Genomic DNA, 26527 nt, shown 5'->3' on the forward strand with positions numbered 1-26527 from the left:
TTGTATTTTTAAGTTAATGAAAGGTACCTATAGTGAAGTCTATAAAATATGTTACTGTTCGAAAGTGTTTCCCCTCCAGTAAAGAACTGACATCACTAAGTATTTATTCTTTTTTAAAATGTGAATCATGCATACGTAATTCCGATTTTCCACAGATTCTTAGATCATTGTAGGTTATATATTGGTCACTAAAATAGTATGATTCATTTTGCTTTTTTAAACACTACTCGTATTTTTTACAGTCTCAAAGCGCCTCCAATTTGCGTTAATTTTCGCATTTAGATTGTACCTACAAATTTTAAATGCTGCTTCCATTTGACTCAATAAAAGCTTTGCTAAACCAGGAATGTTAGCTCTTATCAGTAACAGTTTTGCATAAAGCAGATTAATTTTATTACCTCTTTCCAACTGAATGTTTCAACAAACGCTATTACCCTGACTATGTTACAGTTTTTTTAGCAGAATTTACACTTTTATCAATGCTTACATTCTTAATTATTTTTTGAGTATTAACTATTTATTCTTTTGTATACCTCTGTTGTTTAAATATTTTACGAAAACAATTATGTTTTTCTCTTATGCTAGTTCTGAGTGAGAAATCTATATAATAAATACAAAAAGCTTTTCTTTTCTTCACCACTTACCTTGCTTGAGCTTCACAATTTTTTTCTATATAGTCTATCGAATTGACCTTTCTTATCCATAAAAAACAAAAACAAATAAAATACTTATCTGCCATCGACACGTTATTATCTAACCAAAATACAACACTTGAACCACCTCCGCCCGCATCTCGTGGTCGTGCGGTAGCGTTCTCGCTTCCCACGCCCGGGTTCCCGGGTTCGATTCCCGGCGGGGTCAGGGATTTTCTCTGCCTCGTGATGGCTGGGTGTTGTGTGATGTCCTTAGGTTAGTTAGGTTTAGGTAGTTCTAAGTTCTAGGGGACTGATGACCATAGATGTTAAGTCCCATAGTGCTCAGAGCCACTTGAACCACTTCAAGCGTTGGGTCGTCGTTTATTCAGTGTACCAAGCGAGCTTGGTACACAAGTGCGTGGAATCTAAAACCAGTTACCTTTAAAGCTAGAATAGTGCTGTCCAGTGCTTCTTAGAGCTCAAGGGTTCTGAAATATGAGTTTGTCTATGACAAGGCTTCTTCCTATTTCTTATTACAGAATAGTTTGAATCGGAAAAGTCTTGACGTATCCAATAACATTACAATACTATCCATCCACCAGTCGCATAAATTCTGAGTTTCTTCACTGTCAGACTTATTTCCAAATTTAAAAAGTAACAGTTTGCATTCACACTGGGCACGGAGCTGCACATGCACGAGTATCAGTCGGATAGCGACCTGCAGTTACTGTCAGCTATAATTTACTCCTTTTCCTCAGTTAAATTTGATACGAGTAAATAGGTTCATAATAATAGAGCACGCTGCCATTAGATACATGACTCCATGCTTAAAAGTGACTTAATCGTTTTTCCAGTGAAATCTATTGAACTCAAATGTTGAGCCAGACCACATCATCTTGACCCAGTGTACTAACACATTCACTAAGAAAAATAAATAATAGAATATATATCGAGGCATAGTCAATACTGGTTTTCAGCATCTATAGTGAATAAAAGTGTCATTTCTGTTCGTATCATTGCAAATTTCTTTTAGTTACCTTGTTACTATACTGTAGCAATTCCTTCTATTTATGTTATTTGACGGTGACACAACCTGCGAAGTATATATATATATATATATATATATATATATATATATATATACAGGGTGATTCAAAAGGAATACCACAACTTCAGGAATTTAAAACTCTGCAACGACAAAAGGCAGAGCTAAGCACTATCTGTCAGCGAATTAAGGGAGCTATAAAGTTTCATTTAGTTGTACATTTGTTCGCTTGAGGCGCTGTTGACTAAGCGTCAGCGTCAGTTGATGCTAAGATGGCGACCGCTCAACAGAAAGCTTTTTGTGTTATTTAGTATGGCAAAAGTGAATCGACGACAGTTGTTCAGCGTGCATTTCGAACGAAGTATGGTGTTAAACCTCCTGATAGGTGGTGTATTAAACGTTGGTATAAACAGTTTACAGAGAATGGGTGTTTGTGCAAAGGGAAAAGTTCTGGATGGCCGAGAACGAGTGATGAAAATGTAGCACGCATCCAGCAAGCATTTGTTCGCAGCCCAGGAAAATCGACTCGCAAAGCTAGCAGAGAGCTGCAAATTCCACAATCAACTGTATGGAGAGTCCTACGAAAAAGGTTAGTTATGAAACCTTATCGTCTGAAATTGGTTCAAGCACTGTCTGCAGCTGATAAGATTAAAAGAATTGATTTCTGTGATTTTATCCTTGCTCAAACGGAAACAGATGAATCTTTCGTTTCAAAGATTGTGTTTAGTGGTGAAGCAACTTTCCACACTAACGGGAAAGTCAACCGTCACAATGTCTGTATATGGGGCACTGAGAATCCGCGGGAAACAACTCAGTATGAACGTGACTCGCCTAAGGTAAACGTTTTGTGTGCCATTTCAGCCAATAAAGTTTTTGGTCTCTTTTTCTTCGAAGGTGCTACTGTAACTGGACTACAGTATCTGGAGATGTTAGAGAATTGGCTGTTCCCTCAGCTCTAACAAGAAGCACAACAATTCATATTTCAGCAGGATGGAGCGCCACCACATTGGCACTTATCTGTCCGTAACTACCTGAACGTCAACTACCCGAGGCGATGGATCGGCCGCCAGGCAGCCCGTGACAGAGCACTTCATCACTGGCCTCCAAGAAGCCCTGATCTTAACCCCTGCGATTTTTTCTTATGGGGGTATGTTAAGGATATGGTGTTTCGGCCACCTCTCCCAGCCACCATTGATGATTTGAAACGAGGAATAACAGCAGCTATCCAAACTGTTACGCCTGATATGCTACAGAGAGTGTGGAACGAGTTGGGGTATCGGGTTGATATTGCTCGAGTGTCTGGAGGGGGCCATATTGAACATCTCTGAACTTGTTTTTGAGTGAAAAAAACCTTTTTAAATACTCTTTGTAATGATGTATAACAGAAGGTTATATTATGTTTCTTTCATTAAATACACATTTTTAAAGTTGTGGTATTCTTTTTGAATCACCCTATATATATATACACTCCTGGAAATGGAAAAAAGAACACATTGACACCGGTGTGTCAGACCCACCATACTTGCTCCGGACACTGCGAGAGGGCTGTACAAGCAATGATCACACACACGGCACAACGGACACACCAGGAACCGCGGTGTTGGCCGTCGAATGGCGCTAGCTGCGCAGCATTTGTGCACCGCCGCCGTCAGTGTCGGCCAGTTTGCCGTGGCATACGGAGCTCCATCGCAGTCTTTAACACTGGTAGCATGCCGCGACAGCGTGGACGTGAACCGTATGTGCAGTTGACGGACTTTGAGCGAGGGCGTATAGTGGGCATGCGGGAGGCCGGGTGGACGTACCGCCGAATTTCTCAACACGTGGGGCGTGAGGTCTCCACAGTACATCGATGTTGTCGCCAGTGGTCGGCGGACGGTGCACGTGCCCGTCGACCTGGGACCGGACCGCAGCGACGCACGGATGCACGCCAAGACCGTAGGATCCTACGCAGTGCCGTAGGGGACTGCACCGCCACTTCCCAGCAAATTAGGGACACTGTTGCTCCTGGGGTATCGGCGAGGACCATTCGCAACCGTCTCCATGAAGCTGGGCTACGGTCCCGCACACCGTTAGGCCGTCTTCCGCTCACGCCCCAACATCGTGCAGCCCGCCTCCAGTGGTGTCGCGACAGGCGTGAATGGAGGGACGAATGGAGACGTGTCGTCTTCAGCGATGAGAGTCGCTTGTGCCTTGGTGCCAATGATGGTCGTATGCGTGTTTGGCGCCGTGCAGGTGAGCGCCACAATCAGGACTGCATACGACCTATAAAGGCACATTTGCATGCCGAGCGTGAGTTTCCTCGGAAACGCGAGATATTAATTAAATAATTAATCTGTGAGAAATAAATAAAGCCTATGGCACAGAACTGCAGCGCTGTGTCGCTGATAAAACAAAAACAGAATTACGTTACTCGTATGTTTGATTAAGAAGGAAGAGCTCTCGTTGATGTGGTGCGAGAAGCACGTATTTTAGTTTATTGTCTGGCACACCGCCATATTTCATGATATAGAAAATTACTGCGAGTTGCAACCATACTAGGCACTCGATTCTGTAAAGAATTTATATTTATAAAAGTAAGTAGGATTATGAACTGTAGGCTTATTCATTGAATATATCTGATTTAACTAACTGTGTAATTTTTTGTTTAGTAGACAATCACCTCTGTACGACGTTTTGGCATGGCTGGCAAATTATTGTAATATTGAGATTTAGATTATGAGTCCGCACCTACCGCAGCAGTCTTTGGAAACGATTTAATTACGAAGTCCGATTGTTTCAGTTTTATTTCACGGTCAACTACGAGTAACATTGCCTTTACGAAAAAGCCATTGTCAAGCGTCTGATACCGAATAATCAAAACCTGACGACTCATAGGAGAGCCAATCATACAGATAAAAATAATTAATATTATATTTTATTTTATTTTATTTATTTTATATTGGCGACTGCGTGTCGGACTTGTTATTTTGTCATTTGTTACATTGTTCTCTTTGTTTCATGTGAAAAATCAACCTTCTGGTCCTGGACTTGACTATATGAGAAATAAAAAAATCAGAAGATATTTGCCAATTATAAAATTTTGCGGGAAGACGCAAAGAAGCTTCCAGCAAAATAAGGTAAGAAGCAGCATCTTTGCATTAGCAGGCTTGACCAGACGTATAATTCAGTGTATTAGCTTTTCAGTAAAATTCTGTAGTGTTTCTTTTCCGCATAACAGTTTCAGTGATAAATTCCATTCTCAGTATTTTTCCTTAAACAATAACGTATGCAACAATACCAATACACGAGTGTACAATATGGCCGACTTCTGTACGATATCATGTAACATGGCCAGCAGCCATTACCAATAATCTCAAATTCAGTTTATATTTTTAAATTAACAGACAGCCATTGTTGCTACGACCGATTCATACTCAACTGTATTTTATTTTAAAATCAGTGTCAAATATTTTCTTGAAACATATATCACGTGTGGCATGGTAATAACTAGAAAACAATACGCAAAAATGGAACAGCAAAGACGTACTATTCAGACGCAATCCGACTCGGACGAGAGACAAATGTTAGAAAATGACTTTACGACAGCAACCGGTAGTGACGATTCATCAAACATTGACGCGAGTGTTGACGAAAATTTTGACAATAGGCCTTCCACCACAAAAATTTCAAAGTCTCAATCAGAGCCCATGTTAATGCATGACGTCACGTCTAATGACGCGGCGGGGGCAGAGACCTTGCAAACGGTAAACATTGCCGACATGTTACAAATGCTAATGAAGCAAAACGCCGAAAACATGGCAACCTTACAGATGCAAAATGAACAGTTAAAGACACAAAATGACGGAATCAAATCTGATCTCATAGCACTCAAGACAGCTAATGACACTTTATGTAAGCGTGTGGAACTTATAGACGCCACACTGACCAAACAGATGACTGAACTCAGTACGAAATTTTCCAAGCTTAATACGAGACAAGAAAAGACTACAAATGACGTAGCACTTTTACAGACACAATTAAAAAACCTTAATGTCACGTGTGAAGCTCTTACTGAACAAATTCAAACATATCCTTCAGTACACGACAACCTTGAAAAACGAATTACTGACGTGCAGAATAAATTTGACGATGTTGAACAACACCTGACTGACATCTTACAATCTGATGCCACAGCTCATTTTCAAAATATTAATAAAGAATTTCATGATTGGGTAGAGAACAAAGACAAACATTTTGATAGATGCATACGTGAAAATTTACCAACAATTGTGCACGACTCCGTAGCGCAATACATTACTAATAACAAACAGCTGATCAGTGACGCAGTACAATCCGTCACTGCACCAATGAGACAATTCACCGATCAACCACAGTCTGAATGTAACGAAAATATCAGTCAAAATGTACAGTTCAGAAATCAATATACATTCGAGTATGACGCACACATACCGCACACAACATACACACAAGAACAAAACACACCACGACAACAACACATACCACAACGTGCAAACACAAACACAAGCTATTATCATGGTAAACCACAGCAACATTATCGTAATTACTCGCCAGCTGAGCATTGCAGTAATTACAGTGGTACAAATCCATATCATAATGCAAAGGAAGAAGAAAGCTTAATGAAACACAGGCAATTTCAGATTTTTATCCCAGAAAAACGAACCATTCATCCGCTGATTTTTCTCAAATCTTTTAGTAACGCATTTCCACGCACTTGGAGTGACCGGAAAAAGATTTCATATATTGTCGGTTACATCCAAGGCGATGCAGCTGTCTGGGCATACAGTCAAGCTGACGTATGTACCACGTACAGTGAGTTTGAGCGTGCTTTTCTGAACAAATTCTGGTCGCAATCCGTCCAGGAGCGACTCAGAAGACAAATTTTAGAACCTGAAACTTTTAACAGTAAAAATGGTAACTTACGTAGATATTTTGAAAAATACTTGAACATGGGACATTTTTTAGACGAACCAGTCGCAACGCGAGATATACTCCGAGCGTTGAAGGCCAAATTGCCTTTCAACATTAAGGAAAAACTTCTACATGTCCCGGATGACGATTCAGATTATTTTTTAACAGCTTTAGATTCGGTTGACATGTTACTTGAAGATCAGCGCTTCGCGCGGCAAAACAGCAGCCACAATGTTTACACTAGTGGTATGCAAAACATGCAGGCTTGCCAACACAATTCTGGCGCGCCCACAGTTGGATACGCGGTACAACAAAAACAGCAAACTCACATGCCGTCTCAGTACGGAAATCAAAATCAACACGCGTATTCCAATACGAACAATAGTTACAACAGTAATAACATTTCATGCGGCAATCCATACAAAAGGCACCGCGGTAATAACTACAACGGTAACAACGGATACAAAGGTAATAACAAAAACACAAACAGAAATAGAAATAATAATAACTACGAGCCAAGACAGCATCAAGGTTGGACTCGTAACGATCAGTACTTTCATTCAAACTCTGCTTTACCACAGCAGCCACCAGGTCAAAATTGGAGCATACCTTACGACCGACAGGTAAGTTATAATGCGCAACAGCAACAACAACCGCAAAAGTTTGGAGATCATAATAGGCAATATCCGAATGTGAATATAATAGAAATGACACCTGATGCACAACCCCAATCTGTGTCAGTACCTAGTACAAACGATAATCCAACAAACTAGAAACAGTCACTACTTTGCCCCAGGTCGTGGCTGAAGAATCCTTGGGGGGCGGCTTCAATGTTAATCAGTTATTTGACACCACACTTGAACAACAGAATAATGATATGCCTAATAATTCTAAACAAAAGCTACCTGTTTTATTTATAAGATACAACCACAATGACAATATATCAGATGAACTTTTACAAGACAGTACACAATGTCGTTTAAACACAAATGAAATTGTTTTAGCATCCACTACTGGTGTAGTAGGTGGGATTCCAACTACTATTATCCTAGATACAGGTGCAGCTGTGAGCGTTTTATCTTTTAATTTTTATAAAAAGATGTGTGAATAGGAGCCTGTGCCTGAGTTTCCTGCCCAAAACTGTAAAATAACTACCGCTCTAGGTAATAAGTCATGTAGGGTTACAAAGCAAGTTTTTGTAAACGTTAAAATAGGATATGGAACCGTACAATGGCCATTCCTGGTTGTACAAAACCTTGTGACAAATTGCATATTAGGAATAGATATTATGAGCGAGAAGGACTGCATTATAGACTTCTCCAAAGGTAAATGTATTTTAAATGATAAAGGCAGTGTAATTATTGTTGATTTGGACAGGAGAACTCTAAAGCATGACAAACACTGTACAGGGTACAAGGTTCAGTTAGTACTTGACAAAGACATTCAAGACATGCAAACACACTCATCTGACACAGAGCTAATGGACTTGAAAACATTGCTTGATCATAAGATAAGTGAAGCTACAGCTCTCAGTGTACATGAACGTATAAAACTACAGGAAGTGTTATCCAAATATTTACAAGTTTTTACCAAACGATTAGGTGTTATCAACACGTATGTGTACAAGATTGAAGTTAAGCCTCACAAGATCTTCTACCACAAGACATATAACGTACCGTTATCTCAACGACCTGCTGTGTGGCAAGAACTAAAACAAATTACAACATAGATTATAAGTAGTATAGAAATTTTCATTTCAGCGGTTCCAGTGACGCAGTTGAAGACAGAAGAACTTTTCTTTCAACGCCGCGGCTCCACCGAGAAGACTGAATATTAAAGTAAAATTTATGATTACGTAGCAGTGAATGACATGATAATTTTTCACGGAACATTTGTTATTGTAGGTACCACTGACTTGATATGACACCTGACGAACTGACAGACGTCATCTGTGAAGCGATCTTTTACTTTGAGAAATAGATTAGACGCACATCTCTCAACACGAAAAGCATCTACCAGTAGTCAAGGCCACACAGACACTCTACACACACGCACAAAACGCGAGGAATCGAACATTTTCTCTCTCTTACTATTTTGAATATTTATTGAGTAGCGAAAACGCCTGGTCTTGCCTACTGATGTAATGAATGTTGTGTCTAACCTATCTTAATTTCAGATGACATCACAAAAAACATCGATAATATCCCAGCAAAACCGCTAAAGAGGATGCAATTCATGTAATCAAATGTGACACAATGTAATAACCTATAGCTATGTAATGATGATGTAAACATGTTTATGTGCAACTGTATTATGTTTATGCTAAGAAAATATGTGACGTGTGTAATTTTAATTACTTATTTTTTTAACTGATGTATCATGTAAAAATTTGAACAAAACGAGTGCCAAAAAGACATTGCATAGTGAACCTCTGTTCACGGACATTAACGAACATTTAGGTGAGCTATATTCAGCAAAAAACTGAAAATGTGAAGTGAATAATTCGTGCATCGTCTAGTGACATTACTACAGTACCCAACTTCAAGATGTTAACTGGATTAAATGGACACAAAGTGCCTGTCCAGAAAACAACACGACGGGTGGAAGAGTTTTGGTTGGAACTTCAGGGAATGAAATGTTCTCGAAATGTGACGGACACTCTTACCTGGACTGTCCAAGGATCGACGCCAGCTATGTGCCGTCCGAGGTTCTGCAACCAAGCTTCCACGGAATGTAAAAAAAAAAAAAAAAACGAACTGCACGTGGACCAATTACTCGACGGGTCACGTCTGATCTGTAATAAACAATGCTTTTTGTCACAACGAACTGCATCACAACGACTATAATGGAAATAGGAAATGGACACGCTTATGTATTAATCACGTTGTTATACAACGATGTTACTGTGATCAAAAAACTTTACCACGACGATACTAACCTGTAAAAAATTATTGTGCAGCAGATGAATATGAACTGTGATAACGACACCATGTGTATAGGTCAACGCACCTGAAACAACAGAACATTTTTCGTTGAAGCATTTCATTGCAATGCTATGTAACTAAGAACATTCAACAATCTAAAGTTGTATTGTATTATAACAAATATTGTAATTTTAAAACTAAGTTACCTGTCATAGAATGTAGTCTTCATATGTAATCTTGGTGGAATATTTTCTTTGTGCAACGACTAAGAAATGCGCGCGCACACGAACAATATGAACTGCAATACTGTGCCGCGTGATCTAAATTTACGAAATAACGGCAGTGCCGTAGTTACACAGACGCTTCTGCGCATGCGCGCACTCTGTTTTGCCAACATAAGAACTTTTTCGGCGCACGGGCGTCATTCAAATTTTGTATATAATATACAGTATAATGTAAGTCATGTAAACAGTTGTAGATAACTTAGATTTTCTTGTGCCTTTAGGTGAATTGCTCGCCTGCAGGTGTGTCCTTTCGCCTCGCAATTCAGGGGGCAATATAAAGGCACATTTGCATGCCGAGCGTGAGTTTCCTCGGAAACGCGAGATATTAATTAAATAATTAATCTGTGAGAAATAAATAAAGCCTATGGCACAGAACTGCAGCGCTGTGTCGCTGATAAAACAAAAACAGAATTACGTTACTCGTATGTTTGATTAAGAAGGAAGAGCTCTCGTTGATGTGGTGCGAGAAGCACGTATTTTAGTTTATTGTCTGGCACACCGCCATATTTCATGATATAGAAAATTACTGCGAGTTGCAACCATATTAGGCACTCGATTCTGTAAAGAATTTATATTTATAAAAGTAAGTAGGATTATGAACTGTAGGCTTATTCATTGAATATATCTGATTTAACTAACTGTGTAATTTTTTGTTTAGTAGACAATCACCTCTGTACGACGTTTTGGCATGGCTGGCAAATTATTGTAATATTGAGATTTAGATTATGAGTCCGCACCTACCGCAGCAGTCTTTGGAAACGATTTAATTACGAAGTCCGATTGTTTCAGTTTTATTTCACGGTCAACTACGAGTAACATTGCCTTTACGAAAAAGCCATTGTCAAGCGTCTGATACCGAATAATCAAAACCTGACGACTCATAGGAGAGCCAATCATACAGATAAAAATAATTAATATTATATTTTATTTTATTTTATTTATTTTATAGACCGAGGCACACAGGGCCAACACCCGGCATCATGGTGTGGGGAGCGATCTCCTACACTGGCCGTACACCACTGGTGTTCGTCGAGGGGACACTGAATAGTGCACGGTACATCCAAACCGTCATCGAACCCATCGTTCTACCATTCCTAGACCGGCAAGGGAACTTGCTGTTCCAACAGGACAATGCACGTCCGCATGTATCCCGTGCCACCCAACGTGCTCTAGAAGGTGTAAGTCAACTACCCTGGCCAGCAAGATCTCCGGATCTGTCCCCCATTGAGCATGTTTGGGACTGGATGAAGCGTCGTCTTACGCGGTCTGCACGTCCAGCACGAACGCTGGTCCAACTGAGGCGCCAGGTGGAAATGGCATGGCAAGCCGTTCCTCAGGACTACATCCAGCATCTCTACGATCGTCTCCATGGGAGAATAGCAGCCTGCATTGCTGCGAAAGGTGGATATACACTGTACTAGTGCCGACATTGTGCATGCTCTGTTGCCTGTGTCTATGTGCCTGTGGTTCTGTCAGTGTGATCATGTGATGTATCTGACCCCAGGAATGTGTCAATAAAGTTTCCCCTTCCTGGTACAATGAATTCACGGTGTTCTTATTTCAATTTCCAGGAGTATATATATATATATATATATATATATATATATATATATATATATATATACTCTGCGTACATTCTATCTCCCTTTTTCTCTTTGTCTCACTTCAGTGAATAGTGCTTGTATGGCAGGGTTTCAATTCCGCCATCTTATCGTGCTAAGACAGATAGATTTTCAGATAGGCTAAAGTGAACTACATGTCATTGAGACTGTAAGCTGTCTTGACTAACAACACGAGTTTCACCTCCTGCACCATCATACAGCCATGCTAGGCAATCGTCAACACTAAGAGTCCATGCGGCAGCTTGCTGGACACCATTTTTTTTTGGGGTGGGGGGGGGGGGAGAGGGGGGTCATCAGTCTTCTGACTAGTTTAATGTGGCCCGCCACGAATTCCTCTCCTGTGCCAGTCTCTTCTTCTCAGAGCAGCACTTTGCTGGATGTATTCCAGTCTCTGTGTTCCTCCACAGTTTTTTCCCTCTACAGCTCCCTCTAGTACCATGGAAGTCAGTCCCTGATGTCTTAAAAAATGTCCTATCGTCCTGTCCCTTCTCCTTACCAGTGTTTTACACATATTCCTTTACTCTCCGATTCCGCGCAGAACCTCCTCATTCCTTGCCTCATCACTCCATCTAATTTTCAACATTCGTCTGCAGCACCATATCTCAAATGCTTCAATTCTCTTCTGTTCCGGTTTTCCCACAGTCCATGTTTCACTACCATACAATGCCATACTCCAGACGTACATTCTCAGATATTTATTCCTCAGATTAAGGCCTACGTCTGATACTGGTAGACTTTCCTTGGCAAGGAATGTTCTTTATGCCGTTGCTAGTCTGCTTTTGATGTCCTCCGTGCTCTGCCCGCCATCGGTTATTCTACCGCCAAGGTAGCATAATTCCTTAACTTAATCTACTTCGTGACCATCAATCATGACGTTATGTTTCTCGCTGTTTTCTGCTGCTTCTCATTACATTTGTTTTTCTTCGATTTACTCTCAGTCCATATTCTGCGCTCATTAAATAGTTCGTTCCATTTAGCAGACCTTGTAATTCATTATGTACTCTTTGCACTGTTCATTTCATTCAGCAGATCATGTTCTTCCTCACTTTCACTCACTCAGGATAGCAATGTCATCAACGAATTGTATCATTACACCCTTTCACCTTGAATTTTAATTACGCTCATGAACCTTTCTTTTATATTCATCATTGCTTCTTCGAAGAACGGATTGAACAGTAGGGCCGAAAGATTACATCCATGTCTTACACCATTTTTAATCAGAACACATCGTTATTGGTTGTCCGCTCTTATTATTCCCTCTTGGCTCTTGTTCAAATTGTATATTAAGCATCTCGCCCTATAGTTTACCCCTATTTTTCTCAGAATTTCGGACATCTTCCACCAATTTACATTGTCGAACACTTTTTCCGGGTGGACAAATCCTGTGAACGGGTCTCGATATTTCTGTAGTCTTGCTTCCATTATCAACCTCAACGTCAGAGTTGTCCCTTTTCTGCCTTTACCTTTTCTAAAGCCAAACTGATCGTTATCTATCACATGCTCAATTTTCTTTTACATTCTTCTGTATATTATTCTTGTGAGCAACTTGGATGCATGAGCTGTTAATCTGATTGTGTGATAATTCTCGCACTTGTCAGCTCTTGCAGTCTTCGCAGTTGTGTGGATTATATTTTTCCGAAAGTCAGTTGTATGTCGCCAGACTCATACATTCTACACACCATCGTGAGTAGTCGTTTTGTTGCCACTTCCTCAATGATTTTAGAAATTCTGATGCAATGTTATCTATCTATTCTGCCTAATTAAATATTAAGTGCTCCAAAGCTCGTTTAAATTCTAATTAGATTCTAATACTGGATCCCCTACCTCTACTAAATTGACTGCTGTTTCTTCTTCTATCTCATCAGACAAATCTTCCCCATCATAGAGGCTTTTAATGCATTCTCTCGACCTATCCTCTCTCTCCTTTGCTTTTAAGTGGAACTCCCGTTGCACTCGTAATCTTACCACCCTTGCTTTTAATGTCACCGAGGTTTGTTTTGACTTTCATGTATGCTGAGTCTGTCCATTCGACAATCTTTTTTTTTTCGATGTCTTCACAATTTTCCTGCAGCCATTTCGTCTTAGCTTACGCACACTAAACATTTAATTCATTCCTCAGCGACATGCATTTCTCTCTTCCTGAGTTTCCCGGAACAGTTTTGTACTTCCTCCTTTCATCAGTCAACTGAAGTATTTCTTCTGTTACCCACGGTTTCTTAGCGGTTATATTCTTTATACCTATGTTTTCCTTCACAACTTCCGTGATGGCCCTTTTTAGAGATGTCAGTTCCTCTTCAACTGTACTGCCTATTGAGCTATTCCTTATTGCTGTATCTATAGGCTTAAAGAGCTTGAATCGTATCTCGTTATTCCTTCGTACGTCCATATCCCACTTCTTTGTGTATTTATTCTTCCTGATTAATGTCTTAAACTTCACCCTATTCTTCATCAGTACTATATAGCGATCTGAGTCTACATCTGCCCCTGGGTACGCCTTACAATTCAGTATCTGATTTCGGAAGCTCTGTCTGACCATTATGTAATCTAACTGAAGTCTTCACGCATCACCCGGCCTTTTCCAAGTGTACCTCCTCCTCTTGTGATTCATGAGCAGGGTATTCGCTATTACTAGTCTTTCTTCTCTCTCATTCCATGTCCCAGGCCTATATTCTCCTGTAACCTTTTCTTCTACTCCATCCCCTATAACTGCATTCCAGTTCCCCATGACTATTAGATTTTCATCCCCCTTCACATACTGTATTATCTTTTCAATGTACTCATACATTTTCTCTGTCTCTCCATCTTCAGCTTGCGACGTCGGCATGTATACCTGAACTATCGTTGTCGGTGTTGGTTTGCCGTCTGTTCCGATAAGAACGACCCTGTCACTGAACATTTCAAAGAAACACACTCTCTGCCCTACCTTCCTATTCATAACGATTCCTTCTCCTGTTATACAATTTTCTGATGCTGTTGATATTACCATATACTCATCTGACCATAAATCCTTGTCTTCTTTCCACCTCACTTCACTGACCCCTACTATATCTAGGTTGATCCTTTGCATTTTGTGACGTCCCCTCTCCGCTTTTGTTGTCGCTGTTGATGTTGAGCCGCTACTGTTACAGCTCGGTCGTTGGAATGGAGACGCGACGCGCAGTGATGGTTTTCCCCGTCGGATAACGTGGAACAGCACCTGAAAATCTCTAAAGAAAATTGTTCCTCGCGTAATGTATGAAAGTCCGTTTGCGAGTCCTCACAGTCTTCTCAGCGATGCGAACTGCTGATTTTAATTGTCTGTTACGGTTTTATGATGATTTGCTATGCCCGGTTAGTTAGTTATTGCAGTATTGAGTGAATCATTCATCACCGGCGTCGTTTCACACCACTGAAGGGAGGAAAAATTCATTTGCGGTTCAGTATCAGTAGTTGTTGTTACGTATCTAGGCAGAATTGTTCACTACGGCAGGATGCAAATCCAGAGATAATCTATAATGCTATCTTGCTTTCGTGCGTCGTGATATTATTTCGGCAAAACATTCCTTTCAATGCTCAATGTTCATCAAGTCACACTATCAATTAAAATGTTCACAGCTAATTAATTTTGATGATCAACTAACACACAGTCAGTTAATGATGGAGCCAACACGTGAGATTTCCATTTCTGACGAACAATTTTATTATTCCTTCTTAGTAATTAGTTTATAATCATCGCACCACATGCACACCGATGGATCTGATCAATTACGATTCTTTTTAATTCGGCGATCGTGACAATTACGACAGCTTTTACAATCGACGTATTTGTATTATCTTCGTGTGGTCGTATTAATGTTTCCTATTCCAGGCTAATCAGGTGCTGCAGTCTTCGATACTATGCCCATTCTTCGTTGTAACTGTTCACTTTGATGAAGCTTGAGTCCAACAATAACATCTCCAATATTTAAAGTTCATTAACTCGTCGTACACTATCAGAATATCACTTCAGTTCAAGTTCTCTAGTCTGAATAACTGAGAACAAAGTACGCGGATCTCTATCACACAATATTACTTTTTTTAAAAAAAAAGAAATAATCTCGTAGCGTTCCGTTTGTAGTACTACAACAAACGGTGCTCTCTCTCGACTTAATAGCTAGCAAGTGACTAATTTTTCCATGATCGAGCATTGTAGACGCATTGAATTTCCTTTTCGCCGCGTTTACAAATCTCTTTCACAATAAATATTATCTCTGACCGACATATTAGTTTGGACTTCACTTTCGTCGTACTGATTGGCAGTTATTACTGAGATGTTTGATAGCTAATTAAAAATAACCTTTCTTTCTTTATACTTTTATATCATGACATACTCAATGATTATTGAAATTGGTGTTCATCAAAACTTTACGGTGTTATATTATTGTCAAAGTTGTCGTACCTGTCAGGATAACACTGTTCCCTACTTTAAATTATCATGACGTTCTTATTTAGGTTTTCGTATTTCTTGGGGTGTTACAATTTCCCTTTTCAGATTTTGTAGTTTCCCTACCACGTTCAAGGTTCTGACTTCCCATGCCCCAACTCGTAGAATGTTATCCTTCTGCTGATTATTCAATCTTTTTCTCATGGTAATTCCCCCTTGGCAGCCCCTCCCCGGGATCCGAATGGGCGACTGTTCTGGAATCTTTTGCCAATGGAGTGATCATCACGACACTTCTTCAATTACAGCCACATGTCTGGTGGATACACGTTAAGTGTCTTTAATGCAGTGGTTTCCATTGCCTTCTGCATCCTCACACCGTTGATCATTGCCGATTCTTCCGCCTTTAGGATCCGTTTCCCACCCCTGGGACAGTGCCCTGAACCTCTGTCGGCTCCTCTGTCCCCTTTGACAAGGCCGTTGGGAGAATGAGGTTGACTTCTTAAGCCGGAAATCCTCGGCCGCCAGTGCTGATTATTAATCAAAATTTAAGCAGAGGCGGCATTCGAGCCCGAGGCCGAAGAAGTTTTGATTATGAATCAAAGATACTACTCTTAGACCATGGGTGCATACAAGTTTCGATTTAGATACGAAGACCAATCTCTGTTAGTAGAGCAACATTTCTATGTATTCGTGAAAATACCCCTGAAATTTAGCAGCAGATTCGGTCCAAGATGACTCTGGATAGTTTCCGTCCGCTGGGCACAGATGCTTAGCGTGTCTACAACTCCATTTTGTGAACGTCTCTACGGCAACGCCTCTTCATAGCTCTCTAGGCGTCTATTGTTTTCGCCTACAGCCGTTTGCTGTTCGCACTTGAAAGCTGCCGAAAGTGCTGCCGGATATCAGGGATTTTCTTAACCTGATTCGACTGTAGAAATGTCTTAGCGAGTAAAGAATAAATGTGTTAAAACTTAATGCATGTTGCGGTATTTTTCACACATCTCATTTTGTTTATGAGGTCATATCTTTTGAAATATGTGAGTTACCATGATACAATTTTGTAGTTACATTTAGCAGCATATGTTGATACTGTCTGTGAAATTTATTACGAATAGAGTTAGTAGTAAAGCAGTAATAAATTTGAAAGTTCCTCGCGGAGTGGCAGGGTGGTTTGAGTCGCCATGTCACGGATTGCGCGGCCCCTCCCACCGGAGGTTAAAGTTCTCCCTGGGGCATGGAATATGTGTTGTTCCTAGCATAAGTTAGCTTACGTAGTGTGTGGTTCTAGGGACCGATGACCTCAGCAGTTTGACCCCTTAGGAATTCACACACATTTGAACATTTGAATTTAAACGTCAAGCATGATGCGACAGTTATTATCTTCTCATTGTTTATGACGTCATATCCTTGAACTATGATAAGTGGGTGGCACTTACCCCGAAAATTAATTCTTACCTGACAGTAAGGGACGTGTGTTGCTGAAATTGATGCATTGGTAAGGATGAGATGTCGACCATACATCCACAGGCACATACCAAAGTACATTTTTTTAGTGTTTATGGATGCAAACAATTTAAGAAATTAATTACGTAACTTAATTTCAGCAGTTCCAGGTGATAATTAATTCTTCTTGATCACCTCTCATACTGTCTGCCTCTGTAGCTGTGTGGTCGGCTCAGTTGACCGTCATGCAGAGGACCCGGGTTCGATTCGCATTACTGCCAGCGAGTTTTCCATTGTCAGAGGACTGGAACAGGGTGTACTCAGACCTGTAATGCCATTTGAGTAGGAGCTCAATCGAGTTACAGGTCACGAAAACTGACAATGGCCGGGAGGACGGTCTGCTGAACCCTCGCCCCTCCATATCGCATCCGATGACTCCATTGGCGGAGGGTGACACGGCGGTCGGTCGATATCGATGGGCCCTGATTTAAGCGAGTTATCTGTCGTATTTCTAAACAATGCGGCTCTCCTCATATCAGCAGCTGAGCCCCGGTGAACCGTAAACACATTCTTCAGAGCAGTTCCTTCAGTTTGCGACTCCGAATGGTGAGGTTAGCGTCTAGCCATGCTACATAAGATCTGAACGTGGCATCACATCGCTATGATGGTACCTGTGGCATTTGACGAAATCTTTGACAGTGTAACGACGAGACGAGGAGGTCCCGCAGAAAATTTTTTATTGGTGACATTCTAGTAAAATTGTAGTCACCTCGTATGCCTAACGCCGAACCGCTGTTCGCCAGCTGAAAGCGCCGCTTTTAAGCAGGTGGTTGCGATCCTTCCCTGTATCGATCGTTGCGGCGTCTCGAGACGTCCCACCCGCTGCGAACCTCGGCTTTCGCGCTTAATCGAGCAGCGAGGCAAGGAATACGAGATGAGACCCACGCGCTCGGATTCACTGGCTCCGGCGCCCCAGATTTGTTCTCGAGGACTGAGCCCATTACCTGCGCTTATTTTGCGCCTGGGCGGCAGCCAGCAAACAGATTCAGACGCTCCATCCCCCACCCCCTGAGGAATGGGGCCTGTAATTACTCGTCCGTCGTTATGGACCTAATATCCCTCCCTCGCTGGCTTTCCGTCTCCTCGACCCCTGCTGCTTCTCTTCCGCTTCCCTCCGCCGCCATGGCGCTCGTAATTATTTCGCCTTACTCCCCGTTTTATTTTTCCGCTCTGCTTGTGACTTGTTGCTGCCCGGCAAATATTAAGGTTCACTACGATTCGGATTACTTTCGCGTCTGAGGGTACGCAAATAAAGTTATACACGTCTCGCAATTGCTCACAAGTGGTAATAACGGAGTTATTAAAATGCGGTCTACGGCTGAGGCGTTAGCTGAGAGAGGAACGGCGATGAAACGCGGAGGACCTTTGCATGTGGGACGTACGCACATACAAAAAGACGCTCTCAGACGCCCCCCACAAGCTCAAAGAGAGTTGTGGAGACTTTTTACTGATGTGGTATCCCTTACCACTGCAAAGCTGTCTGCTGCTACTTTTATTAGTCCTTTCCGTGAAGTATTACTGGGGATCGCCAGAGGGATGTTGGCCATGGTTTCATAAAGGAATATACGAGCAGCGTACTAGGGTTGCTCAGAAAGTGATGCACGGCTTTTTTTTTTCTCAGTCGAAAACAAAGAAACGAATGGGAAATGTTTAAACTCCTTTATTGGGTTTTGTGTAATTCACCGAAGCCGCAAACAGTTTATTATTATGTTTATATGACCGTGTGCTTAATGGATGAAAGGCTATCGGTTTTTTGCTGTGGCTTCGGGGGTATTTCAACCGAGTGCGGCTGTTTTGAGATGAATAGTGGAATGATTGAAAGATTGTCTATTATTAAGGACCATAAAGGTTACGATGTACAAACTGATATATATTTCCTACTAACACACAAATTCTGAGGCAGTTGCTACCTTCACCTTACACGCCTAATTACAGTTATATCTTTTTATTGGTTGCTGATTTTCAGTACTTCGTCACACGCAATGCTGCTGGTTAACATTCACAACAATCCATGGTTGTTGCTGGCCGACGCCGTTGACGCGAAATACGTAATCCGGCACTTGTCACTTTCTGTTTCATATCACTCGCGAATCGGTATTAGTGAGGGTCAACCCCAAGACGATCAGGGGGACGTGCTCACTCGTCATACTCCGGTGAATTTTGCCGTTTACAACTCACTGGACCACCATTCTTGCCTGTCTCTCCAACACTACTTCTCACCCAACAATCTCCAGTACTACTCCGCACTCGACACTCGTCTCACTGCCTCCTCCAGCGCTCGACAATCGACCCCTGTCTACTATCGACCTGGGCGTCGGATACTAGCATCTATGCTCGTGAGATCACAGATCCCTTACAGTGTGTATTATTTGGAATTTCCAGAGTGAGCGCGCCAAATTTCCGTCACTTCCGACAGGTGGCGTAACTGCAGGACAGTTTCAAAATGACTTCTGTAGGTGATGTACTTTACAAGCAACGCGCCGTCATTGAATTTCTCACGAAGGAGAAAGAAACTGGGAGTATTCACAAACGCTTGTGCAAAGTCTGTGGATCATCTGCTGTCGACAGAAGCACAGTCAGATGCTGGGCACGGAGGGTGAGCTCATCAGAAGGCGGTTCGGCGGAGCTCCACGGTTTGCAGCGGTCGGGGAGACCATCTACGGCTATCACACCTGACGTGTTGGACCGAGCTGATGTTGTCATTCGCGAGGGCAGTCGCATTACAACTCCGCAGTTGGCGCTGCATCTGTCAATCAGCAAAGCAAGTCTGGATGCTACTATCCGCACTCTTGGATATTCAAAAGAGTGGGCAATATGGGTCCCGCGGTGTCTAACGGTGGATTTGTCTTGATTTGTAGCAACGTTTTGAAGTTGAGGGAGAGGCCTTCTTGTCCCGGATTGCGGTAGGTGATGAAATCTGGGTTCACCATTTTGAGCCAGAAACAAAACGACAGTCGATGGAAGGGCGCGATTACCACTCCCCACAGAAGAAAAAATTCAATGCAACTGCTTCCGCCGCTAAGGTCAATATCTCCGTGTTCTGGGACCGTGAAGGAGTGATTCTTATTGATGTGATGCCAAGAGGCGGTGCCATTAATTCAAAAGCATGTGTCAGCACATCAACAAAACTCAAGATGCGCTTCCGGCGACTTCGGCGCCACAGGAAACCCAGGATATGTTTTGCTGCAACACGATAACGCTCGGACCCATATAAGTCTGAGGACTCCTGAACGCATAGCAAAACAGGGCTGCACAGTGTTACCCCACACACACTACAGCCCTGACATAGCCCCCTCGGACTTCCACTTCTTTGAGCCACTAAAGGATACCATTCGTGGAAGACATTTTGAGGAAGATGAGGCGACCAGAAATCTACTCTGTAGGAACCAGCATGGGTTTCGAAAAAGACTATCGTGTGAAACCCAGCTCGCGCTATTCGTCCACGAGACTCAGAGGGCCATATACGTGGGTTCCCTTGACTTCCGCAAGGTGTTCGATACAGTTCCCCACAGTCGTTTAATGAACAAAATAAGAGCATATGGACTATCAGACTAATTGTGTGATTGGAGTGAAGAGTTTCTCGATAACAGAACGCAGTATGACATTCTCAGTGGACAGAAGTCTTCCGAAGTAAGAGTGATTTCAGGTGTGCCGCAGGGGAGTGTCGTAGGACCGTTGCTATTCACAATATACATAAATGACCTTGTGGATGACATCGGAAGTTCACTGAGGCTTTTTGCGGATGATGCTGTGGTATATCGAGAGGTTGTAACAATGGAAAATTGTACTGAAATGCAGAAGGATCTGCAACGAATTGATGCATGGTGCAGGGAATGGCAACTGAATCTCAATGTAGACAAGTGTAATGTGCTGCCAATACATAGAAAGAAAGATCCTTTATCATTTAGCTACAATATAGCAGGTCAGCAACTGGAAGCAGTTAATTCCATAAATTATCTGGGAGTAGGCATTAGGAGTGATTTAAAATGGAATGATCACATAAAGTTGATCGTCGGTAAAACAGACGCCAGACTGAGATTCATTGGAAGAATCCTAAGGAAATGCAATCCGAAAACAAAGGAAATAAGTTACAGTACACTTGTTCGCCAACTGCTTGAGTATTGCTCACCGGTGTGGGATCCGTACCAGATGGGGTTGATAGAAGAGATAGAGAAGATCCAACGGAGAGCATCTTCCTTCGTTACTGGATCATTTAGCGTTGCCGAGATGATGCATAAACTCCAGTGGAAGACTCTGCAAGAGAGACGCTCAGTAGCTCGGTACGGGCTTTTGTTGAAGTTTCGAGAACATAGCTTCACCGAGGAGTCAAGCAGTATATTGGTCCCTCCTACGTATATCTCGTGAAGAGACCAAGAGGATAAAATCAGAGAGATTAGAGCCCACACAGAGGCATACCGACAATCCTTCTTTCCACGAACAATAGGAGACTGGAATAGAACCGATAGAGGTACTCAAAGTACCCTCCACCACACACCGTCAGGTGGCTTTAGGAGTATGGATGTAGATGTAGATGTAGGAAGCGATTCACATAGTGAAGCACTGGCTCCCCCTCCTGGACAAGGAATGGTACCGACAGGACACATACGCCCTGGTTTTACGCTGGAGGTAGGGCACAAGACGGGATGGAGATTACGTGGATAAATAGGGTGTGTAGCTAAAGCATCATTCTTTCGTGTGTGATTTCTCATTATATTCAATAAAGAATTGTTGAAGAAAATAAATACGGTACATTACTTTCTGGGCAATCCTCGTACAATAAGTAATGCAACACAATTTTTTTTCTCGGTCTGTTTCTGTTGAAAGGATACGGAATTCGTTGTCCATCGTGGAATATTTCCACGTCAGCACTTATAGTTTCATGAAGTTCGGTTAGGTGGCAGCACTATACATAGCCTTCAAAATGGCGTCAGTAACGGAGGTGCGTTCCAAGCAGAGAACTCTTGTTGAGTCTCTTTTGGCGGAAAACCAGACCATCGTAGATATTAGTAGGCGGTCGCAGGATGTCTACGGAGACCTTGACATGAACAAAAGCATGGCGCGTCATTGGGCGACGCGTCTGTCAATATCGCAACAAGGGGGCACAAACTTGTTCGATCTCCCGCGTGCCGGCCGTCTGCACACAGCTGTGACTCCTGTAATATTGGAACGTGAAGACACTCTCATTCCAAAAAAAAAAAAAAAAAAAAAGTGTTGTATTACTTATTGAACGAACCTCAGACAAGAGTCTTTCTTTATCTATTGTATTTCATCATAAGGTGAGTGGTCCAAATAAGTCCAGATACATAATAAGGCCAGTGGCCGCCTGTGTAGAAAGTACGCCAGACAACTTCTAGGTGACAGCGTCTGCTTAATTATTTGGATTATCTTATACCTTGTGGTAGCTTTCAGTGTCCCCATTGTTTGTTTAGTGAGCAGTTCGTTTCCGTTTGTGTAGCAACGTTTATTTTATAAGGAACTGGTATTGGTTCTCTTACTCAAATTGCTTGTACATGATATCAGTTTAATGCAATTTTAGCATCTCACTGTGTAATGTATTAATATTCAGGCTTCGAAGGAAATTTATTAACCAAGATCGCATTCAGTACTGTTTATGTCTGATTAGCCGTTCCAACAGTTCAGACTCATCTTCTGATGTTTAAAAACTTGTTGTTATACGTCCAGTACCATGACTGTATGACACATGCGATGTTGACATCATCGTTGATAGCATGTATCCCATTCTACGCAGGTTCTTTAAAAATAAAAACGGGGGTCTCACGAATATAAACAATATAGTTTAACGAGGTAATTCTACACACATGACATTGCCCTGGACTTGAAAGATATTGAATTTCGTAACACTGCACATTTCTGGACACGTTTACATGACGAGTTAAATACATTTTGGATCCAAATTCTTTGAAGAACAAAATTCATCTACATCTACATTTATACTCCGCAAGCCACCCAACGGTGTGTGGCGGAGGGCACTTTACGTGCCACTGTCATTACCTCCCTTTCCTGTTCCAGTCGCGTATGGTTCGCGGGAAGAACGACTGTCTGAAAGCCTCCGTGCGCGCTCTAATCTCTTTAATTTTACATTCGTGATCTCCTCGGGAGGTATAAGTAGGGGGAAGCAATATATTCGACACCTCATCCAGAAACGCACCCTCTCGAAACCTAGCGAACAAGCTACACCGCGATGCAGAACGCCTCTCTTGCAGAGTCTGCCACTTGAGTTTGTTAAACATCTCCGTAACGCTAACACGGTTACCAAATAACCCTGTGACGAAACGCGCCGCTCTTCTTTGGATCTTCTCTATCTCCTCCGCCAACCCGATCTGGTACGGATCCCACACTGATGAGCAATACTCAAGTATAGGTCGAACGACTGTTTTGTAAGCCACCTCCTTTGTTGATGGACTACATTTTCTAAGGACTCTCCCAATGAATCTCAACCTGGTGCCCGCCTTACCAACAATTAATTTTATATGATCATTCCACTTCAAATCGTTCCGCACGCATATTCCCAGATATTTTACAGAAGTAACTGCTACCAGTTTTTGTTCCGCTATCATATAATCATACAATAAAGGATCCTTCTTTCTATGTATTCGCAATACATTACATTTGTCTGTGTTAAGGGTCAGTTGCCGCTCCCTGCACCAAGTGCCTATCCGCTGCAGATCTTCCTGCATTTCGCTACAACTTTCTAATGCTGCAACTTCTCTGTATACTACATCATCATCCGCGAAAAGCCGCATGGGACTTCCGACACTATCTACTAGGTCATTTATATATATTGTGAAAAGCAATGGTCCCATAACACTCCCCTGTGGCACGCCAGAGGTTACTTTAACGTCTGTAGACGTCTCTCCATTGATAACAACATGCTGTGTTCTGTTTGCTAAAACTCTTCAATCCAACCACACAGCTGGTCTGATATTCCGTAGGCTCTTACTTTGTTTATCAGGCGACAGTGCGGAACTGTATCGAACGCCTTCCGGAAGTCAAGAAAAATAGCATCTACCTGGGAGCCTGTATCTAATATTTTCTGGGTCTCATGAACAAATAAAGCGAGTTGGGTCTCACACGATCGCTGTTTCCGGAATTCATGTTGATTCCTACATAGTAGATTCTGGGTTTCCAAAAACGACATGATACTCGAGCAAAAAACATGTTCTAAAATTCTACAAGAGATCGACGTCAGAGATATAGGTCTATAGTTTTGCGCATCTGCTCGAACACCCTTCTTGAAGACTGGGACTACCTGTGCTCTTTTCCAATCATTTGGAGCCTTCCGTTCCTCTAGAGACTTGCGATACACGGCTGTTAGAAGGGGGGGGGGGGGGAGGGTAAGATCTTTCGCGTACTCCGTGTAGAATCGAATGGGTATCCCGTCAGGTCCAGTGGACTTTCCTCTATTGAGTGATTCCAGTTGCTCTTCTATTCCTTGGACACTTATTTCGACGTCAGCCATTTTTTCTTTTTGCGAGGATTTAGAGAAGGAACTGCAGTGCGCACTTCCTCAGTTAAACAGCTTTGGAAAAAGGTGTTTAGTATTTCAACTTTACGCGTGTCATCCTCTGTTTCAATGACATCATCATCCCGGAGTGTCTGGATATGCTGTTTCAAGCCACTTACTGATTTAGAGTAAGACCAGAACTTCCTAGGATTTTCTGTCAAATCGGTACATAGACTTTTACTTTCGAATTCACTGAACGCTTCACGCATAGCCTTCCTTACGCAAACTTTGACATTGTTTAGCTTCTGTTTGTCTGAGAGGTTTTGGCTGCGTTTATACTTGCAGTGAAGCTCTCTTTGCTTTCGCAGTAGTTTCCTAACTTTGTTGTTGAACCACGGTGGGTTTTTCCCGTACCTCACAGTTTTACTCGGCACGTATGTCTAAAACGCATTTTACGATTGCCTTGAACTTTTTCCATAAACACTCAACATTGTCAGTGTCGGAACAGAAATTTTCGTTTTGATCTGTTAGGTAGTCTGAAATCTGCCTTCTGTCACTCTTACTAAACAGATAAACCTTCCTCCCTTTTTTTATATTCCTATTAACTTCCATATTCAGGAATGCTGCAACGGCCTTATGATCACTGATTCCCTGTTCTGTACATACAGTGTCGAAAAGTTCGGGTCTGTTAGTTATCAGTAGGTCCAAGATGTTATCTCCACAAGTCGGTTCTCTGTTTAATTGCTCGAGGTAATTTTCGGATAGTGCACTCAGTATAATGTCACTCGATGCTCTGTCCCTACCACCCGTCCTTAACATCTGAGTGTCCCAGTCTATATCTGCTAAATTGAAATCTCCACCTAAGACTATAACATGCTGAGAAAATTTATGTGAAATGTAGTCCAAATTTTCTCTCAGTTGTTCTCCCACTAATGCTGCTGATTCGGGAAGCCAATTATTAACCTAGCTCGGTTGTTGAGTGTAACCTCCACCCATAATAATTCACAGGAACTATCCACTTCTATTTCACTACAGGATAAACTACTACTAACAGCGACGAACACTCCACCGCCGGTTGCATGCAATCTATCCTTTCTAAACACCGTCTTTACCTTTGTAAAAATTTCGGCAGAATTTATCTCTGGCTTCAACCAGCTTTCTGTACCTATAACGATTTCGGCTTCGGTGCTTTCTATCAGCGCTTGAAGTTCCGGTACTTTACCAACGCAGCTTCGACAGTTTACAATTACAATACCGATTGCTGCTTGGTCCCCGCATGTCCTGACTTTGCCCTGCACCCGTTGAGGCTGTTGCCCTTTCTGTACTTGCCCAAGGCTATCTAACCTAAAAAACCGCCCAGCCCACGCCACACAACCCCTGCTACCCGTGTAGCCGCTTGTTGCGTGTAGCGGACTCCTGACCTATCCAGCGGAACCCGAAACCCCACCACCCTATGGTGCAAGTCGAGGAATCTGCAGCCCACACGGTCGCAGAACCGTCTCAGCCTCTGATTCAGACCCTCCACTCGGCTCTGTACCAAAGGTCCGCAGTCAGTCCTGTCGACGATGCTGCAGATGGTGAGCTCTGCTTTCATCCCGCTAGCGAGACTGGCAGTCTTCACCAAGTCAGATAGCCGCCGGAAGCCAGAGAGGATTTCCTCCGATCCATAGCGACACACATCATTGGTGCCGACATGAGCGACCACCTGCAGATGGGTG

This window comes from Schistocerca americana, chromosome 6 (genome assembly GCF_021461395.2).
Source record: "Schistocerca americana isolate TAMUIC-IGC-003095 chromosome 6, iqSchAmer2.1, whole genome shotgun sequence".
Lineage (NCBI taxonomy): Eukaryota > Metazoa > Arthropoda > Insecta > Orthoptera > Acrididae > Schistocerca > Schistocerca americana.